General features: G+C 47.9%; 1 protein-coding gene across 17 annotated transcripts in view; it reads left to right on the plus strand.

Annotated features, from left to right (window-relative positions):
* The window catches only part of LOC137424531 (eukaryotic translation initiation factor 4 gamma 3), a 269,017-nt gene that overhangs the window by 179,170 nt on the left and 77,476 nt on the right, over positions 1-12,371 (plus strand). The window lies entirely within an intron of this gene.

Genomic DNA, 12,371 nt, shown 5'->3' on the forward strand with positions numbered 1-12,371 from the left:
CAGAGGAAGAAGTTCTGACCTCTGTCTTCAACCGATATGGGCCGCTGGTGGAAGTGCGGTTGGTAAGAGACAGGGAAACGCAACAGTCAAGAGGGTTCGGCTTTGTCACGTTTGCAAGCACAAAAGACGCCAGAGAGGCAGAGAAGAATTGGAATGGCAAGGATTTGGAGGGTCGGACCATAACAGTAGGGAAGGCATTTCGTAGGCGTCGAGAGGTCTACAGGAGAGGACAACTGGGCGGTAGTTTTGGTGGTGGCCGCAATCAATATTATTATGGAGGCTCCCTGAGTTACGGCAGCTCCCGAAGGAAGGATTGTCAAAGTAGTGGCCGAGAAGGAGACCGCTATTCATGGGACTACAGGGACAAGCGGTCCCACCATAATTATTAGGGAAGTTCTGAGAAGTTGAAGCACTGAATGTGGCGGAGCCGCCGAGCCAAGATTCCTACACGGATTAACCGTGAACGCCGTTCCTAAAGGCGTCCATGTAGTGAACTTTCATGCACGGACTAACCGTGAACTCCACGTTCCTCAAGGCGCCCATGTAGAGAACTTTCCTGCACGGACTAACCGTGAACTCCACGTTCCTAAAGGCATCCATGTAGTGAATACTCGGCTTGGCCTCCCGGAAAAAGTGCTATCGAGTTGCTTAACTTTGGATCTTTGATCAACCCCTTAACCTTCATTCACAAGAAACGGACAGTCAAAGTCAGAGGGTCATGAGATGGAGTTTGGCTTGGCAGGAGTCCAACGGGAAATTGAACATGTAAAGGGCAGGGACAATGTCGTTGCTGGTGCTAGTCCAGAGGGAGTTAATCTGGGGGGGCTGTGGTGAAATTTTGGTTGCTTTATTTTTAAGTGATAACTGTGCCCGGGGGGAACTGATAATGTGGGGGGGGGGGTTGAGTTATCTGGTTGGTTTATCCAAGTTGGCCGGCAAAGAAAGTTTTCGCTGGGTTCAAACTTTTTCTTGAAGGGGGGGAGTGTTACATATTTATGGGAATGTATGTGAATTCCTATTCAGGTCTTTGCTTAGCAATGTGTAGTCGATTAAGGGTTGTTGTGATTGGAGGGTCAGGAGCCCTTCTGGAAAAAGAGACCGGAAACGGAAGAAGAAAAGACACGAGGTCGAGAGAAGCGACGAGTTCTTCTTCCTCGCCCCGCTCCGACGAGAGGTGGAATCGATATTGAGCCGTGTGGAAAAGCGGCGTTCCCGAGCCCGTCTGGCGAGAGGAGTTACCGGGACGGATACCTGCCCGGTGGACACGTCAAGCTACCGTGTGGCCGAGCACCGACCCAGCGTCTGGCACTGTTCGCGGCACCGTGTATAAAGACGCGTACGGGTCGCACGTTGGGGCCTAACCCGCGTTGCAAACGGCGTGTGGCTTTTGCCTGCTGTACAGTACCCGCTTCGCGTGGCCAAGAGGGGGCTGCAACCTTGGTTCCTGGTACGATACATGCCCGGTCGGAAAACGTCCACCCGGGGTTCGTTCAACCGCCCGAGAGCGGCGAAGCCGACCATCATCTTGGTCAGGAGGGGCCCAGAGACATTGTGAGGGACAGAGACCAAAGGGGGTCGTGAGTACAAAAGGGGACACACGTATGTAAGATGGCCATCTTAATCATCTAGGGGATTGATTGATTGTTGAGTGTGAATTGTGGATGGTGGATTGCTCGGGGAATATATCCTTGATTGTATCATCGAAATTGTATGGTATCATTACCCTTGAAATATATCATTGAACATCAGTTTTCTCTTGGGTGGAATTCATAGGGATTGCGTTGCGAAAGCGCATATATAATACTACTTTCTGGCGAAGTTCCTCTCACGGTCCGGGGGTCACCGAGACCAGGTAGTCACCGAGGGGACCACGTAACACTTAAGAATATCAGCCACAGCCGGAAAAAAAATTTCTTCTTTTTTTTTGTTATGCTGAATCGAGGCTCGTGCAAGAGCTAACATTTACTTCACAAACAAATCAACCAGACAAACAAAATATATAAAAAGAGGGAGCGGAAGACAAGATGGGGAGAGAAGGGGAAGCACACAAACATAACATTTGAGAGCAGGGAGATGCTTATTCGTTTCTTATTAGGTCGTTTCTTATGTGACATGACACCTTAGAAAGACGAGGCGTATTGTCATAAACAGGTGTTTTGAAACGTTTGTCACAGAAACCAATTGCCATTTTATCTGCAGATTTTAGGAGGGGGTGGTTCAATGTGGTACAATGTGTAAAAAAAACTTCCGGTCCCTTGGGCGACGAGGCTTGCTTCGAGCTCTCCACGGCATCGAAGTTTGAGTGTTTTCCCATTCGTGTCTTTGTCGGGTTTCCGCTGGTTGTTTTGTTGTGTGTGTGTTGTGTGTTTCTGTTTAGTTTTGGTTTTGTGGTTGTTGCGGATTTGTGTGTGATTGGTCGTTTCTTATTCGCGCGTCGTGCGCGGCCTGGTCTTTCCGGGCTCCCTTCCCCCCGTCGGTGTTTTGTGAGTGTAAGTTCTTTCCTTCATAGTATTTGCTTGTTTCTTTGATTTTCTTTTCTCCCCCCTGCCTCTCGCAGACATCTTACCCTTTGTCCGGCGTTTTTAAAAACAGGACAAATGGATAGACAAAGATTTCTATATTGATTCTTTCTCTCCTTCCGGACACGTGCTTGTTCGCTCTCCTCCTCGTCTCGACTTGTGCCCCGCCCCCTGTATCTCGTTTTTCTTCCGTCTCTGCTCCTGTTTTTTTCAAATCCACGTTCTCGCTTGGAGACTTTTCCCAGATTGTTTTTCATGGTTTTCATGGTTCTGTTTGGATATTGTTGGAATATGTTTAAACCGCAGCCGTGATGCTGATGCCCCCCCCCCCCCCCCCGAATTTCCATGTTTTAAAAGTCTCCCAGTGTGTACCCTGGTCAGAATAGGTACACCGTATCCCTGCGTGTCGTAAGAGACGACTAAGAGGGTTGGCGTCAGGAAGGGCATTCGGCCATAAAAACATTGCCTCAAAAAGAGAACCATGACAATTGCAACTACATATGGGCAGGGTGCAGCCGCGAAGTGGAGATCGGTTTCTGAGGTTTGGGACATGGAATGTAGGGACAATGACAGGGAGATCAGGAGAAGTGGTGGAAGTATTGGTCAGAAGAAGAGTGGACATATGTTGTGTGCAAGAGACGAGATGGAAGGGAAGTGGTGTGAGAATGGTGAAGGGTAGGCAGGGACAGAAATACAAGTTTGTGTGGCAAGGGTGCCCGGAGGGCGTGAATGGTGTTGGTGTCCTGTTTTCTGAGGAGTTTGTAGACAGTGTGGTGAGTGTGACTAGAGTGAGTGATAGGTTGATGATGGTGAAAATGATGATTGGAAAGCTCTTGGTGAACGTCATCTCGGGATATGCTCCGCAGGTTGGTCGAAGCGATGAAGAGAAGGACAAGTTCTGGTGTGCGATAGAGAAGCTGATGGAAAACGTGAAAGATGAGGAAGTTGTTGTGGTGGGAGGAGACTTGAATGGACATGTGGGAAGGAGTATGGATGGTTTTGAGGGAGTTCATGGGGGTTACAGATATGGTGTGAGAAATGGAGAAGGTGAAAGGATTTTGGAGCTTGCTGATGGAGCTGATTTTTTGATTTGTAATACTCAGTTCCAGAAAGAGGATAATAAGCTTGTTACATACACGTCAGGTGGGTCGACGACAACTGTTGACTACCTTATGGTGCGTAGGCGAGATAGGGGGCACCTCCGGGACACAAAGGTGATCGCGGGGGAGGAGGCTGTTTCACAGCACCACTTGGTTGTCTGCGACATAAGGGTGAAAGGTGCGAGGAGAGCCCGGCGGGTGAAGTACCAACTGAGAATGAAGGTGTGGAGGTTGAAAGAGGTGACAGTAAGGGAGGCATTAAAAGAGAGGCTGAGTAGGGTCGAGGATGATATGGTTGAGCTTGAAAGTGGTTGGATGTCAATGAAAAGCTAGTCTGTTGGGAGCCGTTGGTGAGGTATGTGGGGATGGACAAAAGGACCACCGAGGCACTCGGAAACATGGTGGTGGGATGATGAAGTTGGAAAGAGGATTGACGAGAAGAGGAAGAAGTTCAAGGAGTGGCAGAAGGCGAAGGGTACGGGATCAGAAACGGCAGAGCATGAAAGTTATAAGGCAGCCAAGGAGGCTGCAAAGAAAGAGGTAGCAAAGGCGCAGGAGGCATGTAGGAAAATGTTCGGAGAACGCTTGGATTCGGAAGAGGGTCAGAAAGCAGTATTCAGGATTGCAAAGCACATAGCGAAAGAGAGGTGTGATGTGATGGGGGTGAGTTGCTTGAAGGATGAAGTGGGACAAATCGTTGTCGACCCAGATGGAATTAAAGGAAGATGGAAAAGATATATGGAAATGCTCTTGAATACAGAGAATGAATGGGATGGCAACATAGAGAGTAACCGAGTTTTTTTTTTTGTTTGTTTTTTTTGTTTTTTTTGTATACTGAATCGAGGCTCGTGAAAGAGCTACACAAACAAATCAACCAGACAAACAAAATATACAAAAAGAGGGAGCGGAAGACAAGATGGGGAGAGAAGGGGAAGCACACAACCACAATTTGAGAGCAGGGAGAAGTGTGGGAGGGAGAGGGCTTGGGGGCAGGAGGCGTGGGAGTTGTGGGAGATATGTTGAAGGCAGCAGGAAGTTGGGGTGTGAAGAGAATAATAATAATAATAATTCATTTATTTTGTATAGCGCTTTTCATGAAGCCCAAAGGCGCTTTGACAGAGTGTAAAACATAATGCATAACAAAACATGAAAACAACAATTGCAAAAAGACAAGAATCAATAGGGAAATATTTAAAGCAAAAGGAGGGAGAAGGAGAAGTGATAGTCAGGGGTTAAATGCTGTGGGTTGAATGTTGAATGCAGTGCTGAACAGGTGGGTCTTGAGTGATGTTTTGAATGTGGTGAGTGAGGAGGAGTCTCTGATGGTGTGAGGTAGTGAGTTCCAGAGGGTGGGAGCAGCGATGTAGAAGGCCCTGTACCCCCAGGATCTGAATTTGGTCCGGATGGGGGGGGGGGGGGGGGGGGGGTCATGAGGTTGGTACCAGCAGAGCGGAGGTTGCGGATGGGAGTGTGTCTGGAGAGGAGGTCAGCCAGGTAGGATGGGGCCAGGTTATGGAGGGCTTTGTAGGTCAAGAGGAGGATTTTGTACTGGATTATCTGGGAGATGGGGAGCCAGTGAAGCTTGTAAAGGACGGGGGTGATGTGGTCACGGGTCCGGGAATGGGTGAGTAGACGGGCAGCGGAGTTCTGAATGTATTGGAGTTTATTGGTGATTGTTGACGGTGAACCATAGAGGAGGCTATTGCAGTAGTCCAGACGGGAGGTGATGAAGGCATGGATGAGGGTTTCTGCAGCCGTGGAGGAGAGGGATGAGCGGAGACGGGCGATGTTTTTCAGGTGAAAGTAGGCTGTCTTTGTGATCTGTTTAGTGTATTTGTCGAAGGAGAGGGTTTGGTCAAAGATGACGCCAAGATTCCGGATGAGAGGGGAGGTGGATACTGGGATACTGTCGATGTTGAGGGCAAAGTTATGGGTGGATTTTGAGAGCGTTTTTGGGGCAATGATGATTATTTCAGATTTATCACAGTTAAGTTTGAGGAAGTTGATTTGAATCCAGGATTTTATTTCAGAGATGCAGTTTGTCAGGATAGAGTGGGTGTCGGTGGAGACGAAAAGCTGGATGTCATCGGCGAAGCAGTGGAATTGGAGACCATGACGGCGGATTAAGTGACCGAGGGGGGACAGGTAAAGGATGAAGAGGAGGGGGCCAAGAACTGAACCTTGGGGGAGGGGAGCAGTGGGGGATTTGCAGTTATTGATGGAGATGAACTGGCGTCTGTCAGAGAGGTATGATTTAATCCAAGAGAGGGCAGTGACGGTAACGTTAAAGGTGGATTCAAGTCGGGTGAGGAGGATGGTGTGATCGATGGTGTCAAAGGCAGCGCTGAGGTCGAGGAGGACGAGAATGTTGAGGTTGCCAGCGTCAGAGGAGAGGAGAAGGTCATTGGTGATTTTGAGGAGAGCAGTTTCAGTACTGTGGTTGGAGTGGAATCCGGATTGGAATGTTTCATACAGGTTATTGGCAGAGAGGTGATGTTTGAGTTGAGCGGCTGCAGCGCGTTCCAAAACTTTTGACAGAAAGGGTAGGTTGGAGATGGGTCTGAAGTTATTTAGGGTGTCAGGGTTTAGACCAGGTTTTTTTAGAATGGGGGTAACAGCAGCAATTTTGAGGGATGGTGGGACGATGCCTGTAGACAGGGAGGAGTTTATTGTTGCAATGATAAGTGGAGAGAGAGCAGGGAGGGAGGCCTTGACAAAGCTGGAGGGGATGGGGTCAAGAGTGCAGGTGGCAGTTTTCATTCCTATGAGGAGGTCAGTAGGGGAGACCGGGGAGAATTGAGACAGGGGAAGGCAGGATAAGGGGGGGCAGGTGGTTGGAGGGGGAGCGGGTGCGGCGGTGGTCAAGCTGTTGTAGATGTTGTCAATTTTGCATTGGAAGAAAGAAAGGAAGGAGATGCAGTTGTCTACTGTGAATGACTGGGTGGTGGTGTCCAGGGGGCGGAGGAGTTTGTTTATTGTCGAGAAGAGTGCTTTTGGGTTTCCGGAGCCAGAGTGGATAATTTGAGAGTAGTAGGCGTAGCGGGCGTGGGAGAGGGCATCTTTGTAGTGTTGTAGGTGGTCCTTGTAGGCTTGGGAGTGAACTGTGAGACCTGTTTTATTGCGGAGTCTTTCAAGTTGGCGAGCACGAGTTTTCATCAGGCGGAGTTCAGGGGTAAACCAGGGAGCAGAATGGGTGAAAGAAACTGTTTTGGTTTTTACAGGCGCAAGCTAGTCAAGGCAGGAGGAGAGAGTGTGGTTGTAGTAGTCAGTGAGGTCGGAAGGGGTGTGGAGGTCAATGAAGGGAGAAGTGGACATTTTTTCAGAGAGGGTGGATGAGAATGAGGTTGGTGAAAGAGCGTTTAGCTTACGGAAGTTGATAGTGCGATAATGTCTTGGTGTTGGGGTGGGGATGTTGATGGTCATAGTGATGGCTAAGTGGTCAGAGAGGGTGAGGTCGGAGCCAGAGAGATGGTGCAAAATTAATCCAGTGGAGCAGACAAGGTCCAAAATGTGACCACGGATATGCCGAGGAAAGTTGACATGTTGAGTGAGGTTAAAGCAGGTGAGTAAATCAGTGAAGTCAGTGGTTATTGTGGAGTCAGTGGAGTCCATGTGGATATTGAAATCACCAAGGAGGAGGATTGAGGGGGAGAGGGAACATAGCTGGGTCAGAAAGTAGGAGAAGTCAGACAGGAATAATGGGTGTGGTTTGGGAGGGCGGTAGACGACAGCCATGACTGACTGCGTGCGACCAGAGAGTTTAAAAGCCAGGTGTTCAAAGGATGAGGATGAGGCGATGGGGATGAGGCTGGTCCTGATGTCTTGACGGTGGATAACGGCAATTCCACCACCTCGGCCCTCCGAGCGTGGTTTATTGACGTAGGAATATCCATTGGGTGTGGTGAGGTTGAGCGTGTTGTAGTCCAGTGGTTATTGCCAGGTTTCGGTGAGACAGAGAAAGTCCAGTTTGTTATCCAGGATGTAGTCGTTGAGGATGAGGCATTTGTTGTTGAGGGACCGGGTGTTGAACAGGGTGAGCTTGATGTTGTTTTGAACAGCGGGGATGAATTCAGGTGATTTAGCCAGGGTTCGCAGGCAGGAGGTGCGATTTTGTGCGTTGCCGTGACTAGGTGTGCTGGGACGATGAGTGAGAGTGTGCTGAGCCGACCAGAGGATGGGGATGGAGTGACCTGATTGTACATATACAAACTTACGACCAGAGCCACGGTGAATGTACCTGGGTCGTCGGAGGAGTCCATTTGATTTGATGGCAGAGATGCATGATGGGGTGGAGCGGGTATTGAGCAGAAGGAGCCTTGCGGCAGAAGAATGACAGAGATCTGTAATCTGGTGGTGAAAGAAGGCCGCATTCCAGTGGATTGGGAACTGAGTACCCTCGTCCCTCTATACAAGGGGAAAGGTGACCCTCTGGAGTGTGGCTCGTACCGAGCGATAAAGTTATTGGAGCAGGGAATGAAGGTATTGGAAAGGGTGTTGGAGAGGAGGATAAGGAAGAAAGTGAAGATCGACGAAATGCAGTTTGGATTTATGCCAGGAAGAGGAACGACAGACGCGCTTTTCATTGTGAGGCAGTTGCAGGGGAAGTACATGGAGAAGAGGAAGAAGTTGTTTTTTGGGTTTGTTGATCTGGAGAAAGCATTCGATAGGGTTCCACGCAAAGTATTGACATGGGCATTGAGGAAGTTAGGAGTGGAGGAATGGTTGATCAGAGTAGTGATGGCAATGTACAAAAGAGCGTGCACAGCTGTAAGGACGAAGGACGGGAACAGTGGTGAGTTTGAGGTGAAGGTGGGAGTGCATCAGGGGGTCGGTACTAAGTCCACTACTATTTGTAGCTGTGATGGAGGTGCTGGCTCAGAACGTAAAGGAGGGTTTACCGTGGGAGTTGTTGTATGCAGATGATCTGGTGTTGATTGCGGAAAGTATGGATGGACTGAAGGAAAAGATGAACAAGTCGAAGGAATGTATGGAGACAAAAGGTCTGAAGGTGAATATCGGAAAGACGAAGGTGATGGCAAGTGGTAAAGCATGTGGTGAGGTGGAAAGAACTGGGAAGTGGCCGTGTGCTGTGTGCAGGAAGGGTGTCGGAGTGAACTCCATTCAATGTACAATGTGCGCTGAGTGGGTTCATCAAAAATGTAGTTGTCTGAGAGGGTCATTTACCAGTGTGGCAGCTACATTCAAATGTAAGGTGTGCACAGCGGGAGCTGCAGATGGAGGAAATGTTGAGTTGGATCTTGGAGACGGCGTGAAGCTGGAAGGTGTGAAAACATTTTGCTGCCTCGGAGACATGCTGAATGGAGAAGATGGATCAGACTCGGCAACGGTTGCTCGAGTGAGATGTGCATGGAAGAAGTTTCGGGAACTGAGTGGCGTGCTGATGAGGAGGAGAGTGTCGCTGAAGCTGAAGGGAAAGGTGTATGCTGCATGTGTGAGAAGTGTTATGATTTATGGGAGCGAGACATGGGTAATGAACGTAGAGCAGCAACGAAGGCTGGAAAGGGTGGAAATGCGAATGGTTCGATGGATGTGTGGAGTATCGTTGAGAGAGAGGAAGACAAATGATGAATTGCGAAAGATGATGGGAATATTGCCTGTGATTGATGCTGTGAAGAGGAACAGGTTGAGATGGTTTGTTCATGTGTTGAGGAAGGATGAAAGTGACTGGTTGAGAAGAGTGATGGAAATGAATGTAGAAGGAAGTAGAGGACGGGGAAGACCGAGAAAGACTTGGCTAAAGATGGTGGAAGAAGAAATGCGGGCAAGGGGGTTAACAAGGATAGATGCAGAAAATAGGGCAAAATGGAGAAGATTGTCATGGGGACCGCAAGGCTAACCCCAGCTCTAGCAGGGAAAATGGCCTTAAAATGCATGTTGTTGTTGTTGTTGTGTGGTTCAATGTGGTGACTAATATTACAGAACAGCTGAACATATAAAAGTAGTTGGGGAACAAATGGCCATGGGATAATTGAGTCTCTGAAAGGTAAACAGGGCTAATCCACATCCAGGACCAACTTTGGTATTAATTGAAGTTCTGATGAAAGTGTTGAAAATGCGATTCCAAAGGGCAACCTGAAATTGTATCATGTGGTGTAACCTGCTTTAATATCTCTATGTCTGTAGGGACTCAAATGAAAGTAGGTTGTTTTTTTGGGGGGTTTTTTTTTAAATCCCTCCACCGACGAAGTTGACATGTTTTCAGGTTGTCCGTCCGTCCGTGATAACTTGAGAATGGCTGAAGGGATCTTAGTCAAACTTGGTGCAGGTATGTATAATGAGGTAAAGATGAACTGATTAGATTTTGGTGTCACGATGTCAAAGGTCAGGTCGTGTTAGGTAAAAATCCTGTTACCGCAATAACTTGTGAACCAGTGATGGGATTCTGCCCAAAGTTGGTCGAATTATGTCGAATGTAAAGATGAAATAATTACATTTTGGGTTTAAGAGGTCAAAGGTCAAAGTCTGTAATAGGTCTATAACTTGAGAACAGCTGAAGTAATCTAATTCAAACTTGGTACAAATATGTATAATGATGTAAAGATTAACTGATTCGATTTTGGGGTCAAAGATCAGAGGTAATGTCAGGTAAAAATGTGATAACTTGTGAACAGCTTAGGGGATTTAAATTAAAACTTGGTACAGATATGTGTAATGATGTAAAGATTAATTTATTAGCTTTTGGGGTCAAGAGGTCAAACGTCAAAGTCTGTAATATGTCTAACTTGAGAAAGGCTAAAGGGATCTAATTCAAACTTGGCACAGATATGTATAATGATGTAAAGATGAACTGATTCGATTTTGGGGTCCCAAGGTCAAAGGTCAGAGGATCAAAGGTCATGTCAGGTAAAAATGTGATAACTTGTGAACAACTGAAGGGATTTAAATTAAAACTTGGTACAGGTATGTATAATTATGTAATCATGAACTGATAAAATTTTGGGGTGAAGAGGTCAAAGGCCATAGGTTGTGTCAGGTAAAAATGTGATAACTTCAGAACAGCTGAATGGATTTCAGTCAAACTTGGTACAAGTATTATAATGATGTAATAATGTGGGTGGAGGCATATCGGTCGATGTCGTGATGTCGAAGAGTGTTGGTCTAATTAATGTTATCTTTTTCATACATTGTTGAGGCTCGTGGAAAAACTAGTGCACAGAACAGATCAGGACACTACATTACAAAAGGAACAGCAGGAGATGGGGATCACCAATAGCAGGGTGGAGGGAGAAGGTAGACTGAGACAGACAAACAAGGGATGCAAGTAACGATGAGGGGTAGGGAAGAACGCAAGAGGTGGACAAGATGGATACATAAGCAAAATTTTGAGAGGTGGGGGTGGTTTAACTGTTGTAGACAAGATCATGGCTTTGGATGGGGGGGATGACCTGAGATGGGGGTGAACGACTGTCTTGAAGACCAGGAGGGAAGAATGAAATCGAAGAGCGTGTTTAAGGCAGTTCCACAGGTGGGAATAGAGAGGAATAAATCGGTGGAAGTGAGCAGCAATTCTGGATTTAGGCAGTTTCACCAGGAGGGAGTTGCTGGTGGACCGCATGCATCCAGCAAATACTTGGGGGGGGGGGGGTGGGGTTGTAAGGGGGGGGGGGTGGGAAATAGCACAGAGAGGTTAGGGGGTGCAAGACCAGAAATGAGATGGAAGAAGAGACAGACCAGTGACCTGTCGGCGGTGGTGAAGGTATAGGCCCATAGACTCAGCTTCATTGTGAGGGATTCTAATGATCTTGAAAGCCTTGGTTTCCTTGAGCCAGCCCAGAGGGAAGAGCAGCACTCCAGCAAGCTGCGGATGAAATCCTTGTCGGTGCATAGGAGCTCAGATGTGCCAAGGAAGGACTGCACGACGGAGAATGCCCAGTCGGTATCTGGCTTCAGAGGCCAACTTTGAAGTGTGGCTTGCCGAAGAGAGATCATGGCGGAGAGTGAGACGCAAGAGTTTGAGTGACTGAACCTCTTTGAGACGGTTGTTGAGAAACTAGATGGGAGAGAAGTGCAAGAGCAGCAAAGCTGATTTTTAGGACACTTGAGCTGATGCCGTCTGGTCCAGTTTCAGAGTCAGGGTCGAGGGTTGCCAGAAACATTTCCTCCACCTCAGGTGCAAAAGACAGAATCCAGGAGCAGTTGGGTACGACTGGGAACGGTGGGTACATAGAGGTGTTCGAGATACAAGATTTGGAAGCAAAGATAGATTTGAGGCATTCGGCCTTCTCACGGGTCGTCTGTGGTTCCATTTGAAGTGATGGAATTGTTAGAAGGGGAGTATGTATACACCAGAGACCAACTTGACAAGGACCCACCAGCTTTTATCAGAGGAATACAAGTTGAAAGCTCATTGTTGAGGTTGGACAGATGTCGTTTTCTGACTCTCCTGATAGTAGACACACTTGTTGCGGGCTTTGTGGAATGAAATGAGGTTGGATTTACCTTCCAGGAGGAGAATTCAAGTTGTTTAAAGCAACTGCCTCACCACAGGATTCAGATTACCAAGAGCGGGAGGATGGGTAAGGTAACTGAAGACGAGATGAGATGAATCTGCATAAGAGAGAGAGCAGGATTCTGTGGAAGAATTCTCAGGATGATTTAATATCAGGGGCGGTTGATGGAGGAGACTAGTCCTGGAGTGTGATGACTGCTTGCGGGGGCCCTGCAAGTTTGCCTGACGGAACTGCCAGACTTGCCAGCACCGAGGCTCTTCTCTGAGAAAGGCCAGAGAGAC

Source organism: Myxine glutinosa, chromosome 4 (assembly GCF_964187855.1).
Source record: "Myxine glutinosa chromosome 4, kmMyxGlut1.1, whole genome shotgun sequence".
Classification (NCBI taxonomy): Eukaryota; Metazoa; Chordata; class Myxini; order Myxiniformes; family Myxinidae; genus Myxine; species Myxine glutinosa.